The 23,192-nt window shown below is 36.4% G+C and overlaps 1 protein-coding gene across 1 annotated transcript in view; it reads right to left on the reverse strand.

Moving 5' to 3' along the window:
* LOC121327512 (dystrophin-like) overlaps positions 1-23,192 on the reverse strand; it is a 319,147-nt gene that overhangs the window by 264,200 nt on the left and 31,755 nt on the right. The gene's annotated exons all lie outside the window — the stretch shown is intronic.

A 23,192-nucleotide genomic window follows, 5' to 3' on the forward strand; every position in this document is an offset into this window, starting at 1 on the left:
GGGGGGGGGTTGGATACAGTGACAGGTTTACTGTAAAACTGTACTAGAATGCTTTAAAAAAAAAAAAACACTGTAATTCCAAGTAGATGCTTTTCCTAACTGTGTAAGGAATATGTACATCGAACTGTACCACTCATTCATAGTATAGCAGGTAAGAATAACTTCAAATGGGGCTGATTACGCAAACACAATTTGAAAACAATCTATTTGCATCTGCCTTTCATTCCATGATGATGATTTTCTGAGATCCATCTGAACCACTTATGTTCATACTATAAAGGCAAACTTCTGATTTCCATGCTGTAATACAATGTTCAGCCATACAGTGCATATCATTTACTTCTCAAACTTTCAATCCTGCAGCTGGGATTTAAAGTAAACTGGTAGAGATCTGCTTTGTATAATTAATATCAACCTCCAGATATAATCTATTGTACCTTCTAGATCTTACCAATTATTATATTTTTTACAAAAGCATGATGTGCAACAGCTGTATTCAGGCAGAAGAGTTCCACTGCTGAGGACATGCCAAAAACATGCAAAGCTTCATGCTGACAGGGAGCACTCTATTCTCATTATTCCAGATATTCAATATTTTACCCTGCATGTTTCATTAATATTCAAAATTAGCTGTCAGGTCTCATTACCAAAGTCCAATGTTTTTTTTTTTTGTTTTTTTTTTAACAAATAAACAGATACAGGGAAATTAGGAGCAGTAATTAAGTGCAAAATTACAGAGCAGCTGGGAAGGCATTAAGTTGGCAAAATGTGAATACAGTTCTGTGCCTGAAACAGATGCATTAGTGGCTAAAGCATTGCTGCATGAACAGTTTAAATTAATGTTAGAAATAAATAAACATCAATAAACAGAAAGACGCCGCTAACCATTACATCTTGTAGTGGCAAAACAGTCCCAAATTAATTACACACCATCAGTCCAAGATCTAAACATTGGTGCTTTTGTCCCATTTTTAAAACTGTGTCAAATGTTTAGCTTACCTGAATATATTATCCGGTCTCCTGCTTCTTTTCAAAAATACATGCTGTCTATTAATAGTTGACCACTGTTTTCAGAGCGGTGTCTGGCTGCAATGATTTTTTTAGATCTGCGCTCCCCCCACAGAGGTTTTAAGAGCTAAAGCTAAACAAAACCTGGTTGTGCAGATACTGATAAAAAGCCAACCATTTAAAATCAGACTTCATGAAGAAAGCAATGCTTTTTTTGGTAGTTTGACTGACAAACCTCCTTTCAGCACCCAGCAACAAATCCTGTTCCATCAATCGCAGGGCATTCTAAACATATGCTCTGACATGGTCAGTTTCTAATTACATGAATAATGATGTGATGCCGTCTGTAATCCTACCTTCCATACCAGCTGCTTTTCCACTCACTCCATCATGCCAATAAGTTGGCGGCTGAAACAAAACAAGGCAGTGCAAATCGGCATCTTTTCCCTGCATCTGTCATCTTCCTGAGAGCATTCTATTACTGCCGGCTGCTCGAAGACAGAAAGTCTATTTGAATTCCAGCAGCTCTCTTCTTGCATGATTCAAGTTAGACTAGGTGGGCATGTCTAACGTGATCCTCTCCATCATTTATTATGCAACTGCTACACAATCAGGTCTGGTCTGCTAACCTGTCTCTATCTGATACGTCAATCACAGTAACCTAGACCCATGTGCAATAATACAACCAAAGCTACTAAAGTGGGCAGAGGATATACAATCCTTTAGACCAAATCCTCCAATCAACACCCTATTTATAAAATAAGACAAAGGTACAAGAGCTACAGTGCATTATCTATGTATCTATGCATGAAACACAGTTAATCACAGTTAATAATACTTATTTGCAGAGTCCCACAGTTTTACCCTAAGATATAATTCCTTGGTGAACTATTTAAAGCAGACCTTTAGTCCAATGTGTTTACAATTTAGTATTGTTTTTCTTAACCATACCAACCAGGTTAGTTTTTTGTGGGTAATACATTTATTAGCTATTTTATCAATGAAATTAAATTTAATTAAAAGATTTGAACAATAAAAAAAAAACAACACCTAATGATTAGAATGGTCTACCAGACATAAAAAAGAACATCACACACAGAAATTCAGAAGCATTTTTTATTTTATTTTAAAATGGACTGTGTTTGTAATATTTAAGTGTAGCTTAACTGTTGACATTTTCTGCTTTACCTTGGATACTATATAATATGATTGTGTATCTAACATTTAGTATGAAAGATGTAACCGGAATGCGTGTGGCTGTTGTCTGCCAGGACTCTCTTGTAAATGAGATAATGCCTCTCAAATGCTTATATCATGAGGAACAAAGGTTTACAAAAAATACAAATTTACAAATTTCAACAGCAACAAATGCTAAAAGAATATTACGTACTGTATGTCAGTTTGTCAAAACTGAATTGATAACTATGTTTCGTTTCCATATGAAAACAATGTGGTGAAACAAAATAATTACAAGCTGTCACTCTGAATGTCAACTGTCAGAAAATAATTATTATTATTTTTTTTTTCTGACAGCAACTGTGGGGTCTATGTGAATAAAATTCTGGTAGTGCCAGCCCATTTGTACATGGCTACGTATCTACTGTACCTCACAACTGGCTCTTGACCAGTTATTAAGCCTGTTAGTCTTTGCTATGCCCATGAATGTTTGGACCATTAAGCTCACTCCAGCTGTATTGAGAATGGTTTGCTACTGAAGCTTGTGATCATTTGCTCAAGCTATTAGGAGCCATTATAGAAAAATATACTGTAATGTGTATAACCCCTTGTGACATGGTGAACCACTGTTAAGGGGGCTAAAACCAATTCCAAAATGTTTTTTTTCAATATTACAACAGCAAGAGTACATCCAAAGAGGAGGTTAAATGTCTAAGAGATACAAATGGCAAAATAATAGACGAAGAAAAAAAAAATAGCAAATATATAAAATTATTACTTTTCACAATTTTTTTACAAAGGAGGAATCGGACAACATGCCCCACATGTCAACCTGTTCCTATCCAATTTTAATAACTTTAGCATGACCGAGGCAGAAGTGTTAAAGGGATTAGGAGTTCTTAAAATAAACAAATCCCCTGGGCGGGATTAGATCCTCCCAATAGCACTCAAAGAAATGAAAGATGTTATTTACAAACCGCTAACCAAGATCATGCAACAGCCTCTTGACACAGGGGTTGTATCGACAGACTGGAAACTTACAAAAGTAATACCAATCCACAAAAAGGGAAACAAAACCGAACCAGGTAACTACAGACCAATAAGCCTGACTTCTATTATATGTAAATTTATGTAAACTGTAATAAGATCCAAAATGGAAAATTACCTATATGGTAACAGTATCCTGGGAGACAGTCAACATGGTTTTAGGAAAGGGAGATCGTGTCTACCTAACCTGCTTGATTTTTTTCAGGATGCAACATCAATAATGGATCATTGTAAATGGTAGATTTCCAGACAGCTTTTGACAGTCCCGCATAAAAGATTAATTCTCAAACTGAATGCAGTAGGAATTCATGCACATGGATTAGGGAGTGGTTAACATGTAGAAAACATAAAGTACTGATTAGAGGAGAAACCTCAAAATGGAGCGAGGTAACCAGTGGAGTATCACAGGGATAAGTAGTAGGTTCTTTGCTATTCCTAATCTACATTAATGACTTCGATTATGGTATAGTAAGCAAACTTGTTAAATTTGCAGATAACACAAAAATAGGAGGAGTGGCTGCAAAGGTCATTCAAAATGATCTAGACAAGATTCAGAACTGGGACAATGACATTTAATAGAGAAAAGTGTAAGGTACTGCATGCAGGAAATAAAATGTGCATTCTACATATCATATGGGAGACACTGAAATTGAAGAAGGACTCTATTGAAAAAACCTAGGAGTTTATGTTGGCTCAGAAATGTCTTCATGTAGACAATGTGGGGAAGCTATGAAAAAGGCCAACAAGATGCCTGGATATATTGTGAAAAGTGTTGAATTTAAATCAAGGGAGGTAATGTATAATGCATTAGTAAGACCTCATCTTGAATATTATGTTTCGTTCCGGTCACCTAAAAGAATTGAATCTATTCAGTCTTGAAAAAAGAAGAATATGTGACGACCTGATTCAAGCATTCAAAATTCTAAAAGGTATTGACAATGTCGACCCAAGGGACTTTTTCGACCTGAAAAAAGAAACAAGGAACAGAAGTCACAAATGAAGTCGAGACAAAAGGGACATTCAGAACAAAAAATAGGAGGCACTTTTTTACACAGAGAATCGTGAGGGTCTGGAACCAATGCCATAGTAATGTAGTTGAAGCTGACACCCTGGGATCCTTCAAGAAGCTGCTTGATGAGATTCTGGGATCAATAAGCTACTAACACAGGGGCCGAATGACCTCCTCTCATTTGTAGACTTTCTTATGTTCTTAACCCTGTCGCTGGTTCTTGTGTTGATGTGTGCAGCTGGGACGTGTAATAGGAGACATGTTGCTAGGCAACCAATTGAGCAGGTAGGGTCGCCCGGCAGACATGATCAGGAGGTCCAGACTGGCTGGGGGGAGTGGCCTGGGAGGCTGAGCACAGCTCAAGAAGTGTCTGCACCACAGCTCGAGGCGACTGCACTGCCATGCTGCACAGAGGGGTGCTTTGTTTACATTGAGGAGGCGAGCATCTGCTTCACAGGACAACTACTATGGAACCCTTTGACTGCAAGACAGTGCCTGTGAAGGCTCTGCTCAACCAGGACTGTCGTAAAGACCCGGATTTGCTAGGCAATTGGGAATTTGGGAGCGACAGCAGTAGGTTAGTTTAGGGGATGTTGATCCCAACCAGTATAGGGTTTCGTAGTGTAGTAGGTTCCTGGAATAGGAGTCTCTTTCAGTGAGGCTAGCGCTTGCCTTGAGTGGCAAACTTTTAGTTTTAGTTTTCTTTTCTTTTCTTTATTAAATCTGACAGGGCTACTATTGCTGGTACAATAGTAACAGCATCCATGTGTTATTACATTTGTGCGCCTGTGTGGCTTGTCAACACCCACTGATCTGTGTCTGATTACACCATGTAACACAATTTTTGTTCCTGGGTAGTAAGTGTTATTTCCTAATTGCTTATGCCTCAAAAGTATAGAAAATGGCTATTATTCCCCACAAACTTTGCTTTTGTGACCAGGGCAGTGATATTTCAAAATATCACTATTTCCAATGGGAAAACGGGCAAATGTGTGTCTTTTCGTTCATATAAAATCAGAAAAAAACAACATATGAATCCAAATTAACAGGTATTTTTACTAAAGTAATACAAAAATGACTACAAAAGATTTAGAAGTGAGTAGTTTTTCGAGATTTACGTTTATACTGCAAACTCTTCATAAATACTAGCACATAAAGCAACTAAAGTGTGTCTTTCTGAAGGGGACTGGTACAGTAGGTACAACATGGTTGTCCCCTGGCAAAATACAGCTTCTTTAAGTTAACTAAACTAAAACTTAAAGTTAGCCTTTTAGCTGGTAAATTATATAAACTGCAAAAATTAAATATACATTTTTCATTTCTGTAATTTTGAAGTCATAACATCTGTATGACAAAGTGAAACACGCAGTTCTATTTAACTGTCCCCTTGGAAAGGGTCAGAAAAAAAGAAATGTCAACATTCCATCAGAGTAGAAAAAATAACATTAAATAGTGTTTAAAAAACATTTGTGATAGGTACCTTACCTATACTTTACTCAACACATATAATTAAACAGATCAATCATATCTCATTAAGCTCCTCACAATTTCATTTTGGAAATGCATCATTTATGTAATGTATATTTTTAATTATTTATTATTTTGTAATTAAAATGATCAGGTCACTCAGGGTCTGTGGATTTATTAAGTTACATGAGATCAATTTTAAAAAGCTGCCATTCAAGTCTTCTGGGGCCAGACCACTGAGGTCAAGACCCCTGAGGACCCTAAGACTGTTAATTTAATACCCTTTACACAAATTCCTTTTGAAATCTATAACTGCTTACAGAAATCTACAGAAAACGATAAGGAAATTGACAACAATATGTTTATAGTAAGCTAGATAGTATTTTTAAAGAAAAATATATACTTTTTTTTCTCTGGTTACAGTGGTAATTACAAACTACTGCTTCACATTTATTCAGTGCTCAGCATGAACTTTTAATTTCCCTCAAGTTTAGCCCCCCCCCCCCCCCCCCCCCGACCTTAAAAGTTACAGTAATTTAATTACATACTAAGGGCCTATTTATAAAAGTACTTAAAACTAACGAAAGTCATCTATATTGCTATTCATAAAATGAACTCAGAGTACGGGCGACTGTCGCAAAGCATTTTATGAATAAGTATACAGTCGTTCAAGAATGAAAATCCGCCTCTTTTTGATGACATCATCAGCATAATTAATGTTCCCTGGTTGCCATCTATAGCTGTTGCAAAAAAAAAAATGGAATCCACCGACAGTGCTACCGAAACCCGAGTCTGCAGCTGCCAGTCACGGGCAGTTTGCAAAACCTGATTCTGATGCCCTTATCACATCTGCCAAAAGTTCAGGACATGTCAATTTAGAGAGACAAAAAAAAGTATTTTTTACATAAATACTTTGTATTTTCTTTTTGTTTGGCAATGCTGTTAAACACATTTCCATACGCACACATAAGATTCCCATTCTTAACCGCAGGACCAAAAAAAAGCACTGGAGGAGGACGTTTGAATAATACTGTGTGGCAGAGCAAAGCTCTGCCCTTTTTAAATTGGCAGGGATGGGGTTAATTTCCCCTACCTGCCTGGGTTTATTATGTTCAGGTGGCTGGGGTTGATTAGTTGATTAGGTTAATTAACAATCAATCAGCACCCAGCCACCTGACATAAAAGGAGGCCTCTGCTTCTCATTTGGAGGAGGGAGTTGAGGAAGTAGGTTGGTGGTTTGGTGTTGTATGTTTGAAAGTTTGAAAGTTTGAAAGTTTGAAAGTTTGAAAGTTTGAAAGTTTGAAATCCAGTGAAGGCATTGCCCAGCCTGGAAACCTTTATTTTTGTGAATTTTGTTTTTTGTTTTATTTGTGTTTAAAGATTTTTTGTTTTGCCCTTGTGCACCTGTATTTTTGTTTATTTATAATAAAATTGTTTTTTTTTTAACTGCAGACTGTTTCTGGGCCTCTATCCACTCGCCAGCCTGCCACATACTGTAATTCTAATAATAATAATAATAATAATAATATTGAAAACTTTATGAAATCTGATCATGAACTCCTGTTTTCTCATTTCGACAGATGTAAACCCTTTATGAATAGACCCCTAAGAGACAAACATTTTTCGGGTTGGAGCTAGTTTGTTTAATAACAAATTCAAAACCAAAATGAAAAATGTGCTTAGGGAGTCTTGTCACTCAGTTTATTTATCATAAATGTTACATAAGGGAAAAAGGTGATTGGGTAGGAGATACCTCTTTAAACTAAAAGTGAGTGTATGAAATGGGTTTCCTAGCCATGTTGATAAAGCTGCATCATTCATCTCCTTTAAGACTCGGCCTGACAAAGCATGGGCCCAATTACATTCTCTTCTTCATACATTTTCTTATATGTCTTTATAAGTTGCATCAATCACTAATTGTAATTCTTCATTAAAAATCTTGTATTTAAGCCATTTTAACCACATGTACAGTAACATTACTTCTTGGCTTAAAAGTTGATATTCTGTAAGAATTAAAGTTCCCAAAAATGTCAAAAGGTGGACAGAAATCCAATTTGACATTCACACACAAGAATGAACAGCGTCTTTACATAACAGCATTATAATGTTGCAGTAATCAATACCTGGAAAATAATGAGTGTTACTTTTTCCTTGTCTTCCTTTACCACCCATCTTACTGTGCAGGAAAGGATTCCAGATAACAAATCAAACACACAACTGGCACCTTATCCCACAGTTCCAAAGGGACTAAGAAGATAAAAGAGATGTACATTGCAAGAGAAGGTAAGTGCTGGCACCTACTTCAATAGCTTCAGCCAAGAGAGATGCAAAGGTTCAGAGAGTGATTGAGGTGATAGTTAAGGCAGGGCAGAGAAAGCCAATTTACTGCTTTTGGTGTCCTGCGTGTTTGCAGATGTCACAGGTCTCCAAGTTCCCTAATACTATATACAGTGTGCGTACAATATTTTGATGCTGCCAGGCTTATAAATAAAACAAAGAAACAAGCCTCTTGAAAACTGGCATATTATTAGCTTTAAATCTAATAAACCTCTTGGTATGATTAAAACTTCATACACAGCTTCCACAATTAAATCTATTGTAAGCTTTTTTTATCTTTAGAACCATTTTGCAGCTATTCCTTTGGAATCCTTATTAAACACAGACATGACAGATCTGACTGCCTCAAATGACTGGCCTAAGGTGGTTCTCTGTTAGGATTGCACCAAGGGGATTTTTACATTAACATACTTGTTAAGTGATCATTATTATTTTTTATTTTTTTGTTACATTTTGCATTTATATCCCACTACCCTGTAGGTCTATTTATAAATATAAAAAGCTGTTTCCTACATTGCATGAATATGTGTATATGTATGCCCCAGAACCACAGTTACTCAGATATCAGATTCTCTTAAATCCTACCGCTCAGTCCACTGTGCCGTTGAATGCTAAACACGTGCCAATCCGTCTACAAGAGTATTGAGACGACAGGCAATATCTTAAATATCTCAGCTGTCAGTTTTAGGTCAGCATGTCAGGTAGTGGGTGGAATATGATGATTTCTTCTCTATTTTGATTCTGAGAAATGACAATGCCTATTTGGGGGGAGAGGGGGGGGGGGGGCTGTCTTGTTTACCGTAATAGCCTAACAGAATGAATATTGTTTATGAAGCACCGCCATGCCTAAACATACTATTTATTTTCTAGTCATTACTGTAGCTGTAAAATGTGTGAATGGCCTTCTACCAATAAATCATGCTTATTTAAATGATCAGTTTTCTTAAACTTACGCTGACTTCTTTTTTTTCTAATAAAGATACATCTAAACAGGTAACTAGTTCTCCAGAGTGCTTGTTTTAGCAATATAACAAGATCCCTGACAAAGTAAACTGACCATCTCAGTTGAAAAACATGCATTTATTCTGGAAACTGTAGCTATTCATCCTTAGCTTTAAACATTCAGCCATAACATATTCATATTGAATACTAAAAAGTAGATCGACTAATCCCATATCACTGAAAAAAAATGTGTCAAGCATGGGTTTTACAAAAAAAAAGCCAGGGGTAAGAATGCAGTTTAACTCTTTATTTTAGAGCATCCATTCGAATACATCTCATCAGATTTGACACATGCGTACAACACTGAGTTAAGTTTGATACATTTCCCCTGCTTTCCACAAAGAATGACACATTGTATCAAATACAAACCAATGAACACAAACTGCTAAATCAGCACCACATTCCTGTGAATGTCAAAAGTAGAAATATGCAGCAAAGTTTTAAATAACATGTTTACACAGACATGCAAATGACACTCCTGCTAAAAAGATTTTTAGTATTACAATTATATAGAGAAATAAAGTGGAGGCTAAGGCCATCCGTCCTTTTGTAAGTGACTCTGCAGCAGTTGTTCATGCATAGTTCACCCCCTAGTCTCTGTAAGTCACTTTGGATAAAAGAGTCTGCTATTTGACTAATTAATAATAATACCAATCTCCGCAGTCCATTTAGTGAGCTGGTGTTCATCAGAGGTGGGCTAATTGTTGTACGATTTATCTCCATCCTAGAGAACAGGCAACTCCCTTTGTTTCACCGGTGCCACCCTCTTCCAGAGTGCACTGAAGACACAGAACAGGCAAAAGGTGGATATTTTCTTTACAAAAATGATATACTACTTGTTTGTGTTGGACAGCAAAAGTTATTGTTTTGTCCTAATAGAGTAATGTTGTTATTATCAGCCTCCAAGTATAGCATATCTAGTACCCTTTCAACTAACATATCTGGTATTCTTCAAACTCTTCTGGAATCAGAGCAAGAAGCTCCACGCTGAACGCATTTGCTTAGCACGTTGTCCCTTGCCTTAGTACTTTTCAGAACAATCTCATAACCTGCGGATCTAATGCAATCTTTTGTCTTACTGTTGTCTGCAATCACACCATGCATTCTGTCCCAGTCTCAGAAAACTATCACAGGTAATGGGAAACCTGCTTGCTGCAAAGCTCTATTGAATTTAAGATTAAGGTTTAATATTGGTTTGTTTTCTTATACTGATACAAAGGACAAGAAAGTTCAAACAATCTTAAATCACTATGATTTGTTCCATTTGTTATCTGTCAGCAATACATATTGTGTAGATGATATGGCACACAACAGGTATTTAGCCATCACTAAGGTATTTCTAGAAAGGGCAAGCCTGGTGTACACTTGTCAGCTTGCTTTAACACAAAGCCCAATAATCAAATCCAAATATCCAAGCATAACTTCATTTAAAAGCATCGTCCTCCTGAGCTCACTAATAAAGAGATGAATATGTCTAAGACACAATGGTATGAGCTAAGAAACTGGTATATGAGACAGTGCTATTTGTTTAATGAGAATTCAAGTACAAGGGACATTACAGGTCAACCGAGCGATGACCACACCTCCCGTTCAAAAGGGCGGTCTTGGCATACTATAATTATGTTTCATTTTTTAAGTTTTAATGAAGGTGCTGATAGATTTGCTTCTTCCTTCCATCTAGTCCTTTTTAAGTGTTCAATGTTGGCCACATACCGTATAAGAAATTAGAAAACATATAGTTTTAAACTCTCCAATGCTAAAACTTTTTTTTAATGTTTCTTTGATCCTGGTGGTTGATTGAAATGATACAACGCTCCACATTTGAGATTACAGAAGGGAAGCTCTTTCAGGTAGCACCACACAACACTTTCTATTTAATGATCTTAAGATCTGTTCTTTTTATAAACAGAGTGCATAGGTTTACAGGGTCACTGGTATAGGGTAGTTATCATCTCATTCAAAGTGTTACACTATACAGATATGTTGACACGCTGACGCTTAAGAATTCTAAAAATGAAGGTTGACTTATGCCAGCTAATCGCCCACTACAATTTACCAATTGCATAGAACCGGAGTGCTGTTGCCACTTTGGTTTCCACTGACAGGGTATGACTTCTTTTACTTTGACATTATAAAATATCTGCCAATCTTGGTCGAGGTGCATGCCGCTGGCACCTTCTTAGGAGCTGTCGCCTTCTTCTGATACACAAGTGCTAGTATTCCAACAGACTGTAATGGAAATTGCGACCCTTTAATGAACTTTCAACAAAATCCACATACTCCAGGTAGGTGAAAACGGCCTGCACAAAACACCTCAATTTCCAAATCAAGATTGAATTATTCATGAGCCACTTGTAACAGGAGCAAGCACACAACATTCGTATAGATGTGAAACCTCATTGATACTGATGTTGACAGCTACTTTACTGGTGAATAAGGTTAATGCGAAACGTATGTTTAATTCGATCAGAAAAAAACAAAACGGTGTACAATTGTTTGAAATATGAGCAGCTTCTTTGGCTATAAAAAAGGGAGCGTTTGAACCATTTTACTTTCAAATTAAATCTTTCAGTGGAGGTGCTCTTCCAAAGGTCATGCTAGGGCTATTTTTAGATGACAAAAACTACAATTAAAACCCTCTTGTTTAACATCTAGTAGCACTGGGTTACTGAAAGCACCCACATAACCCTACAATTAAGCGTAGATGCTAAATTGGATGTTAAACTGGCATCATCATCATTTAAAAAAAAAAAAAAAAATCTTTGAAAAAAAAACCTCTAAAAAAAATAAGTCCTTCTATCTAACTTCAACAAAAACGCAATTAAAAGAACCATCAACATTCATTTAATGTGTATAACCCTGAAGGATTCGATTAAAATTCTTCTAAAAAACTTTCAATATTTACTTATTTAAAATTCATCTTTCTTTCCTGAGGTCTAAAGCAGGGTCAGAAGACACCGTCGGTAACATATTCAAAGCCAAGCAGATGGTCCGTGTCTCAGGGTCAAATTATTTTTACCATATCCCACAAAGCATCCCCTGCAGCATCCTCACCTAAATCTTATGCATAACAAGTATTTGCACAGTGTTTTATCAAGTACTTATTCTCTGATCCTGGTATATTTGATGAAGAGCTATCAGACAGGACCAATTTTGTTGCCAAGAACTGTCATGCAAAAGTAAAGTCAACAAATACCACCTGTCCTGTACCCTGTGTGTTGCCTGACCCCCAACTTGTTACATGCCGAAGAGGCGCATTCACGTAAGCATGTGTCAAAAATATATATATATATATATCTATATATATTATATATATATATATATATATATATATATATATATATATATATATTGAATGGTAAGCGTTTCAGGACTTCATTTTGCTGTAAGTGGGAAAAATCGTGGACTTTCTACTGAGGTGGCCTTAAAGCAAAGTGTGAGATACCTAATTAGGCTAGCCTTTAACCAATCAATGCATTCCAGATTCCAGCATTATTCTTCTTGCTAATATGGAGATTCTGATTGCTCAGCGATTCTGTTACTAATCATATGATGTGAAGCAATGTAAATTGCCTATATATTTTTTTATTTTTGTCAAATCTGAACTAAAATTATTCTTGCTAAAAAAAACAAAACAGAACAGAAATCTCAGCAACAGTTACCCATGCATCCACATAAATATTTTTCGTGAAGGTTGACGAGACTGTATGCAGGTCTTGGGAATATCAGCGGAACTTGATACAGTCTGACAAAGCTGCCACTAAAGCATTTGGAAATCCCATTATTTAGTGCTGTGTACAGCAGGTTGGACTTGGTCCCTGTGGTCCTGTACATTTCAAGTCTTATACATACAACTGTTGGAGTTGGTACAGAGGCCAATGATTCATTTCAGGTTCACTGGATTTGATCATGGATTTCTGAAGGTTTTTTTCTTTTTTTCTCCACTGTTGTAGTTGGTTTGGTGCATTCCACAGTAAACACAACCACAGCCAGCTTTTCCTTTTAGCATGGCTTTTAATTCTGAACAGTGTAGCTCACTCTTAATGAAATGCAATGATGAACTTCTTGTCCTATTCCAGTCAGGTGTCCCACAGGGCTCCATTCTAATATCTATATGCTACCACTTGGCCAAATAAGCCAGTGGAGTTAGTTTTCATTCTTATGCAGATGGCACTCAGATTTATCTTCAAACTAAACCTAATACCTCAATAGCTGTTTCTGTACTCTCACACTGTCTGATGGAAATCAAATTATGGATGCAAGAAAATTTTCTGCAGTTAAATTGCAATAAGACAGAGGTTATGCTACTGGTTCTCCGCGTCAGTTGAGTAATGTGGGGAACTTCAGCTTGGCTATTGATGAGCTTTAAATTAGAAAGAGTTCCGAAATGAGAAATCGAGGTGTCACTTTTGATCCTCGCCTAACTTTCGAAGCTCATGCTCGAAATGTTACAAATGTGTCTTTTTTCCATCTGCGTAACATAGCCCTCTTAAGACCTGTTCTCTCTCTACCTGACGCAAAAAGACTTGTGCACGCCTTTGTCTCCTCTCGACTCAACTATTGTAATGCATTGTTTGCTGGAGCCTCTAAAAGTGTTATTAATAGGCTACAATATGTTCAGCACTCGGCTGCTCGAGTCCTAACAAGATCTAAATCTTTTGTACATATTACACCTGTCCTGGCATCTCTGCATCAGCTTCCTGTTAAGTTCAGGATTGAGTTTAAATTACTACTGTTAACATATAACGCCTTGAATGGTTTGGCTCCTAGCTATATCTTTGATTTGTTAACTGTATATTCTCCTGTGCGAAACTTGAGATCTGCAGATGCTGGGCTCTTAACAGTGCCAAAATCTAGGCTTCGGTCTATGGGAGATAGGGCCTTCAGTTGCTATGCACCCTAGCTCTGAAATGCTCTCCCACAGAAAATAAAAGATTCAAATACTGTTGATATTTTTCAAAAGCAACTAAAAACTATTTTTTTTAAATGGCATTTGAGTCTGTGTAGGGCTGGCTGTTTGTGTTGTACAGTAATAGTGCTGAGTGTCCTCTGTTTCTGGGCTAAACTTGTTGTGTGTCCTTGTTTTAATATGTAACCTGCTTCAAGTCAATTTTTAATATCACTGTGTATTAAACTGTAAAGCACTTTATGAATTGTGCTATAAAAAATATTATTATTATTATTATTATTATTATTATTATTATTATTATTATTATTATTATTATTATCTTTAAGTATTTGCATTGGAGAAGACATTCCATCAAGATGTCAGGCCCACAAAGTGCATCCTGCCCGTCCTACAGCTATGCCTCTCGGATGAGCGCTGGGTAGCGCAATGTTATTTAAAGCACAGCAGCTTCAATTTATCAAAGCCTTTTATTCCAGTGTGCAGTTTACAACAAATAAGCTTGTCAATGTTAAGAAAGTAATGAGAAACTCAGAAGGTCACCTTAAGGATCTGAGGTTGTGATGATTTCCCTAAATGTCTCCAGCTAGCTGGAGGATAATAAAAGACTTGTAAGCAGCATTCCATTTATTTGGGTGAACATGACAGAGCAGACTTTTTTTTCTACAGGACTTATCCAATGCCTTGTAGGGGTCACTCCACTGTTACAGGTAATGTCTTATGAAACTAACTTGCTTTACCTTAATTCCCACACCTACATTTTTTGTATAAAGGAATTGTATTTAACTTGCTCCCTACCAATGAACCATGACAGAATGTGCCTGAAAAATGTGCTGCATCCCAGTGGACATACATGTATTAAAATGATAAGCTATATTTGAAAATCAGGCCAAAAATAAATGCCTGTGTAAGACGCTTCAACTGGCTCTTTTTATGTACCCTCTCTAGCCTCCTGTCCTCTACTTAATACCTCACCTCCTCACCCTAAAGAGCTCCTTGGTCCAAGAATTTAATTTTTTATTCTTTACTTATCGTAAAGCTACAGTTTCTATTCACTCCTACCTTTGAACTGTGGATATCCACAGCTTCCATTTGTCTCCGCATATTTTGTAATGAGTTTATGGACAACACATCTGGTGTAAATCAGTGCTGTTGCTTGGGTTACCTGGGAGAACACGGGAAGATCTGGCTTTAGAATCATTCAACGTCATCAACATTGTTTCAAAGAAATTATTTGAGAAGATGAACCCTGTTACCTCAAGTAACATCTGTTTCTGATACAGCATTTCTATCCAGTGTTCCTCCCCTACAAGTAATTGCTTGTTTACAATATATAGCACTGGTCACTTTAAAAATCACTGAAACTAATGCAGTGTCATCAATCTGTACAAACCTTTCTGGAGTAGTTTCAGAAGTGTTTGCAGTCTGATGGCATTGTATTGTTGTTGCAGAGCAGTATGTCAGAAACTGCTGAAAGTTATAAAAACACTTTTTCTATTTACATTTTAATCTAACAAGACAGAGTTGTGTTTCCTTTTGTTTATAGTATGAGTTCCGTGTCACTTAGCTGCAACAATCATTTGTTGCATTTCAGAAGAATGCGTTGGTCAAAAAAGCAACTACACAAACCCGTCAGAAAACAACTAAACTAAATCATACATTGCACACTTTGCCACAGTGGATGTGGGATAAAGTTTAGGTCGACCTAGTTTGCGTCTAAACTAAGCCATCTGCCTGAAATTAGAACTGCCATCTATTACTCTTATTTGATTAATGACACTTTTCTTAACTAGCACATCAGATGCCACATGCAGGGCTGTGCAATAAAACACTGAACACAGAAATGTTGTTTTTAGATATATTCAAAAGCAGTCATTCTTGTTGGTGTTTTATGTTAACATGCAGTGCTGGTAGGTGCCCTATTCGCAAAGCTTTTACTCAATTAAAGAATTAAATAATGTATTTTGGTCTATTTTTATGAATAAAACAGTTTTATATTTATGAAGCTGTCCTGGATTGGGGTTGGTTTATTTATCAATTGTCTTACACAAAACTATATTTTACTTATAAAAAAAAGGACAATGAAAAAGCATTCTTTAACTCAACCATGAGTAGTCTGTTTCTCCAAGACCTGTGTTGCTCATACAGCAATCTACTAATTATAATGCCTCATACCCCTGTATGCATTGAAGCACCATTCCTTTATCATGCTAAAGAATGCAAATCACAACTCTGTAAATGAAGATTCAGGTCTAATGTATTATGCAGCTAATGCAGCAGCAAAAGTTTTCATAAATCATGTCCTTTAAAAAATAAAATGTAGTTCCTTTCCCCAGTAGCTTCACTCTGATGTGATTAATCATGACCCAAAGAAACCCAGAAAAAGACTTACCCCGGATTGTAGTATTAACGATAAAAAATATGGACTTATGGTGGTCAGAAACATTTTAAAATCTGTTTCAAAGAAGATCAGACTTTTAAGAGTGTTTAAGCCAACTAGCACCCCGTTCACAGTTGTGGTTTAGGCCGGCCCAGGGCCACCTTATCTCAAGGGTGAACGCTCTAAAAATGAAAACGCAGGCCCTGGGCCGGCCTTAACGCAGCTTAAACCACTCCCCTCCTAGGTCGAGTGTAGTAGATCAAAACAATGTCGGTTTTAAGGGGTAGCAGCTGGGACAATGCAGAAATGAACCCTTAGCGGTCCATTTATTCAGCACTTGTCAGGCACGTCAGCTCCGAATTAATTTCACACGCGCTGTTTTAAATTTTTTTTTTCCCCCCCAGAGTAAAGCAGGTTTAAAATGTATTGAATCGGAAAAGAACAGTCCTGCATCTCCAGACAAGCCCCACCCCTTGTTCACTGTATTTTTCACATACCTCTTTATAGACGTAGATACTCTCCCAATCACTCGTTTTATCCCCAACTCCTCAATAATACGATCCAAGTCATTATTTTATTACTATAACATCTCCAAAACGCTCTGCAAATGTCCATGATATTCTTTGAGCGCTGGATGCAGAAGCAGCTTTCTCCTTTATGTCCGTGTTATCTCTGGTGAAAATCTGCAAGTTTGTCCGAGAACTCTGAAATACTGAGCAGCAGGCCAGAAATAAACCCACCACGGATCTTGGATCTCATGGAACCTACGGCGATCTCCAGCCCGTTAAATAGCAATGGGGAATGCATTGAAATCTGTAAATTGTAAATCTACTATTGATAAATAATGCATACGACGTTGCATATTCAGTCACTATTAATCTATATAATCACTATAATCTATATTGTGATTAATGTAATGTACACGTCCTTGTTTGCTGCATTTACGCATGATCCAACACGATCGCTTCTTTCCACAGTAACTGACTTGCACACGCCTTTATCGTATCTTATGCAGTAAGTACAGTACCAACAGTGTTGCAAAAAATAAGATTGCCATATTTACGTCTGCAAATTTCCCAGCTCAATCTCTTATGTTGACTTCCGGGAATGCCGTGTTTACGTCACTGTTTACATTTCCGACAAGCACTTCGCCACAATTCAGGCTTCCTTTTCAGCCACGTGTGTGAACGCACTCAGGCCTCCTAAAACCTCAACTGGGAACGGAAATTTTGAGGCGGCCCAAGGCCGACTCAGTAAGTGTGAACGGGGTGTAGGGCTATATTTTCAAGCGTTTACTCCAGTCTATAATTAACTCCTGTTTTTTGAAAGGGGAAAAATAACATCTATTGACTTTCCAAAAGTAGTATCACATATATCGATAATACAATCCAGCGTCTTGCTTTTGTACGTTACAGTTGAGTTTTGATCTTTCCAAACATAGGTAAATTATAGAGCTCTGTTTTGACAAGGCAAATCTCTAATGCTAGGGCAAAACGCAATTGGCCCTGATTTTGATTAAAATGGGAACAAACGCTCTTTGTCCTTTACCATCTGCAGTAATGCCAGCGGTCGGTACAACATTCAGGGTGTGGCATGTTAACTTTGAGCGATTTTGATGACAGTGCAAACAGGGGTGACTGCGTCTCAAACTAAATAGGTAGAGAAGATTTATTTGAAAATGCAGACGCTGCAATCCCATTATGAAAAGAGAACAGCAAGTGGTGAAAGAGAAGGAGCAAATGAGAAAAAGAGAGAACACACTTTCCCCAAAGGTCAACCATTATATATATATATATATATATATATATATATATATATATATATATATATATATATATATATATATATTATTTATTTATTTATTTATTTTTTATTATGTGCAAGCTGTGATGTGGAACATGCTTTAGGGCTGCTCTGAAAAATATTTTCGCAAACATGCATACAAACATATATATATCATACATAATTACTGGTAGTAATTTATTCCAAAGTGTTTTACATCTAAAAATGCACATAATCATTTGCTGTGTGGTGTCTTTCGGAATTTGTTTCAAACATCACGTAAGAAGAAATCAGCAACTTATTTTTGTAAATGAATATTGGTACTAATCAACAATAATCAATGCATTGAGAGGACTTTATTATTCAAAATCATGAAGCAAAAACTCTTCACAAGAACCTTCAAACACATGCATGTGCTAGAAACATAATAGAATTGAAACATATGAAAGTATTGAGTTTACACTTCAAGTTATTTGCATGCCGAGTTTGAGTACCAGTGCCCTTTTCTTTGGGACCCACTGTATGTTTAAGAAACTGACTTGGTGTAAGAAGCACAATGGAAAATAAATCGATAGGGAAACCAGAAAGAAAGTTGGACAGGCTTTTCTCTGGCACAGTTAGCTAGAGAGGACAATGAAGCATGTTCATGCAGTGTGCTACACATGTTTAATAGTCACACAAACCCTTTAAACATGCCATTATCTTTTAAAGCTGTAGTTTGTTAAGGATCGCCTCCAAGCTCCCCTACTCCTCTAATGTTTTTTGTTCTTACATTGCATTACCAACACTGGCCCCGTTTCCATGGAAGCTACATTCTATTAATTTTGTACCTGCCTCATTCTATTAATTAATCCACTGATACATTCAGTGCTTGGTGGATTTGTAAATAAAACAATATATTTACCATCACAGAGCCAGATAAGGCAAGGAAATGAAGGAATAGAAAAATTAATTACTTACTGTGGTTCTAAAAGAAGACCATCTGCTGTTTCACAAAAGCTTGACATTTGCTGCATCCTCTGCTGTGCATTATGCGACTGAGGAAAGTACCTTTCTGTAGCTAAGCGCCATATTCACAGCTTAGGTATGCAGTAATTACAGGCTGCCTGCAGACCCAACAGTTGTCTTGGGCCACTGCTTGAGTATATAACTCCAGTTTATTGGGAGCTCCTGAGTTCAGGCAGTCCAGCATTTAAAGGGATACTTTGTATCATCTGCATTTCCATAATATTCCATTTCTAAACTGTTTATTGTGAGCCACAGCAATTTTTGCATAGTAAGTGTCTGTAAAACGGCACAGCAGCTGAAATGTTATATGTTACCACACAGAAGAAAGTTTCATTTTTCAAAAAAATGAAATATTCCAAAACTTCACTTTGTTTTAGGGTGGGGGGAAAAGGACAGCAGAGTTTATGGAAGCTTTAAAACATGTCAAAGCAGAGGGAAGGCTTTTCACATACAGTATAGGGAACTTTGACCAAAACGTACAGAAAACTTTTTGCTAGGACTGATTTTTTAAAACCCACATAGAGAAAACAAATCAAGCTTGCAGTTTGAGAAACTTTTTTTTTTTTTTTTTTTTTCCTGTTTTTAGATGCATCAGTTGATAACCTAATCCACATTTAAATCTGCTGTATGCCAAATCACATACCCGCATGCTTAGGGTAAAGTACTACTGTATATATCAGACTTTGGTATTTAAAAAAAGTTTGACGCCCTTTGAGCTGCAGCCTGTGGTTCTTTATGGTTACTGCATTTTCTGGAAAGTGCTGCATCTGTCCAAGAAGCTTTGAAAACACAGTCCCAATAAGCAAGACAAGATGAAAAGCACCTGTCTTCACCCTTCCATGCCAGACAGACATACAGACATTGACTGATGAATATCGGAAGGAAGAGAAGGGGAAAAGTAGATCACATTCAGCTGACTGAGTTATCTTCTAGGGAGCTGTCTCCTGTTACATAACAAGATTTGAATAACTCTTGCTAAGCTGACAGGGTAGGTGCTATATACTCTCCAGCACGTACCAGACATTACTGTACGTTTCACTGCAATGCAATTAACTGAGTGAATAAAGCTGCATTCACCTACAGTACTGTAGACACAATTTACATTAATAAGCAATTTATAAATATCATAATTGCCAAAGAATATGGCAATCCATTTTTGGATTACTCTACTATATGTAATATGCCACTGCATTTTAATCAAACTTTTTTCATTTATGTTTTTTTATTTATTTATTTGTTTCCCGGTGCCTCCCTCTTGTATATAAACAGTATTCAAAACTTCACTCTAAAATGTGATGGTCTATCTCTTGGCATTATTGCAATACACAATACAACAAATACATATTTAGCAGTTGTACTCAAACTTGCTTCAAACGAGCTACTGCATCTTAACTGGGTATTTCTGTAAATGCATTTTAAATTTTTCCAGTGAGTGGAAAAAAACAGGTTCCAGAAATATCTACTGGGATTGAGCATCTCATTTAAACAGGAATTGAGTAGAACTGTAATATTTCTTTCCTTTGGGATTTCGTAAACACTAAGGTTTCTATATACAGACAGTTCACCCAAAGAACATTAATTTTTCAACAAAGAACAAGGACAACTTTTTAATGAAAAAAAAACTTCAATAGGAACATTAGCCTGCTATATTATATTAAACCAAAACAATAATAATAATAACGATCTGGCTCTCTTGCCTTTGTCAATGAATAGAATTTAATTAATAGAGAATAAAAACATACTAAGATAACAACTACCTAGCCTAAGTTTAATTAATAAGTTTTGTAATCTACCAGCGGCTTCTGTTGCACACACATCGCTGATAATAGTGCAGATCGTGGGTCAAACCAATGTTCGTGTTAGGGTGCGTTTATTTATTTATTTATTTATTTATTTTTATAATCAGTGTCATCCTTCTGGAGTCCTCCTGAATGCCTTTTAATGTGTTTGTTTTTTAAACCATTTAAATGCAAAACAAAACATGTATACAGGCTTTTTTTTTAAATGTATTTATTATTTGTCCTGCAGTTGCCTTTAATTAATTTTTCTGCACTAGGGGCCTACTGCTACTTTGTATATGATGTATAATACGTGAATATAAACATCTAACACTAGCACGTACAACACTCTTTCAAATAAACGTGTTATGATTTTGAATGTGTGGCTCTTAAGGACGATATTTTGTCATTGCTTGTGCCACGGCACCTCTTTCTTTACAAATTAAGCACTGCTTTTCACACGGAAGGTTTATTTTATATTTGTGAGGAACAAATATATACGCTCCTTACAAAGGAACCAGCTCTTTTGTACCGCGGTATCGACGTCATGCTTTAGTGCGAGAGGTCCCAGGTTCACGCCTGCCCCTCCATCTGGGTGTGGATGGCCTCGCCTGTGTGAAGCACCTGCCTGCGTCATACTCATAATACATAATAAGGATCATTAACAAAATGGTTATTTAATCTCAACAGGATATAAAGCATTACTTACAAAAAAAAGTCAAACTTATTTTCTTAGTGTTGTAGTGGAGGTATTTGGTAGGATTAAGAAGGCTCTCTGTAGCAAGAGCTCTGATCTTGGCTGAGTCAACTCTAAATAATGCTGCTTCCTGGTGCAGAACACCCTTACAGTATGTTTGGTTACGCAGCATTTCACTCAGCCTCTGGGGCTCTGGTTTACCAATTTGGTTCCAAAAAACTAATCACACTTACAGTATACAAAATGAAGCCTAAGCATATACAAAAAAGGGAGCTTTTAATATGCAAAGTAATCTTTGCTGTAAAGTGGACAATAACCACCTGATTTAAGGGAATTCCTGCCACATTACTGAACCAGACGTTCCTGTTGCTGCCGTTAGCAGTCTTAAATATTTGAGGATGCTTTGACACCTCAGACCCTTGGGACCTGTCATCATTTTGTTTCTGCATTTAGCTGCCACACTTTGATAGTGATGCTCTGAGTATCCCTAGGCTGCTGTAGCCTTCTGGCTTTTTCTAAAACACATGACACAGAAACCTGACTTTTCTGCATGTCTGCTCATTTCCACTAGGGGCATTCACTTGCAAAAATGTATTTCTATCCTACATATGAAAACATCTTTCAAAAACTATAGAATATATATATATTGATATCTCGTATATTATTTAATATATATATACTTAGATATATATATATAAACATAGCTTGGAAAAATAACAGCATCACATGCTATATATATATATATATATATATATATATATATATCTATATATAGATATATATATATATGCAACACCGTCATACACCGTGGCTTGCATAAAGAACCACTGCACACTGAATAAATCATTATACACTACCACATTATTTGTTATTAGTTACAAAACCACTGCCAAAAGTCAGTGACATTTCCATCTATTTTATTTAATATATTTGGAGATGAAACTCCAGATAACTGGTACAACACCAGCTTTCTAAAGACAGCTGCCTGAAAATAAATACATGAATACATACATAAATAAGTGCACCAGCAACTGTCAAGAGTAGACACATAACAGTAGATGAGACACAGCTGAATGAAAAAGAAGAAAACAAAGATTGAAAAAAAAACACAAAAAAACTACAGCATGGGCTGTTAATGTATTTACAGAAAAATATGGAAATAAGTCCAAAAAAATCTCAACAACATTAAGGGAATTTTCCGCCAGTGCAAGAAGTTCAACTGGGGACGAGTATTCAGTCTCCAGTTTTATAATGCTGAGCTGGACTAAATATATACTTTAACAGTAGAAGTTTTAACATCTCTGCTGACAGCGAGTTTAAAACCAGCAATAAGGGATTCCTGTCGGTCATTAAAACTCTTAGAAAAGCAGGCCAGACACCACCCCCCAAATTTATTTTTAATAAGTGAACAATACATTAAATTACATTATACTGTAGATGTATACACAATAAAAGTTTCTGTTTTTGTCTTAATTTAAAATGTGTTTTAATTATTTTACTTCCCCCAAAATGACTGTAGCCATTATTATAGCCATTTATATATATATATATATATATATATATATATATATATATATATATATATATATATATAT

The sequence above is a fragment of the Polyodon spathula genome, chromosome 15 (assembly GCF_017654505.1).
Source record: "Polyodon spathula isolate WHYD16114869_AA chromosome 15, ASM1765450v1, whole genome shotgun sequence".
NCBI classification, from domain to species: Eukaryota; Metazoa; Chordata; class Actinopteri; order Acipenseriformes; family Polyodontidae; genus Polyodon; species Polyodon spathula.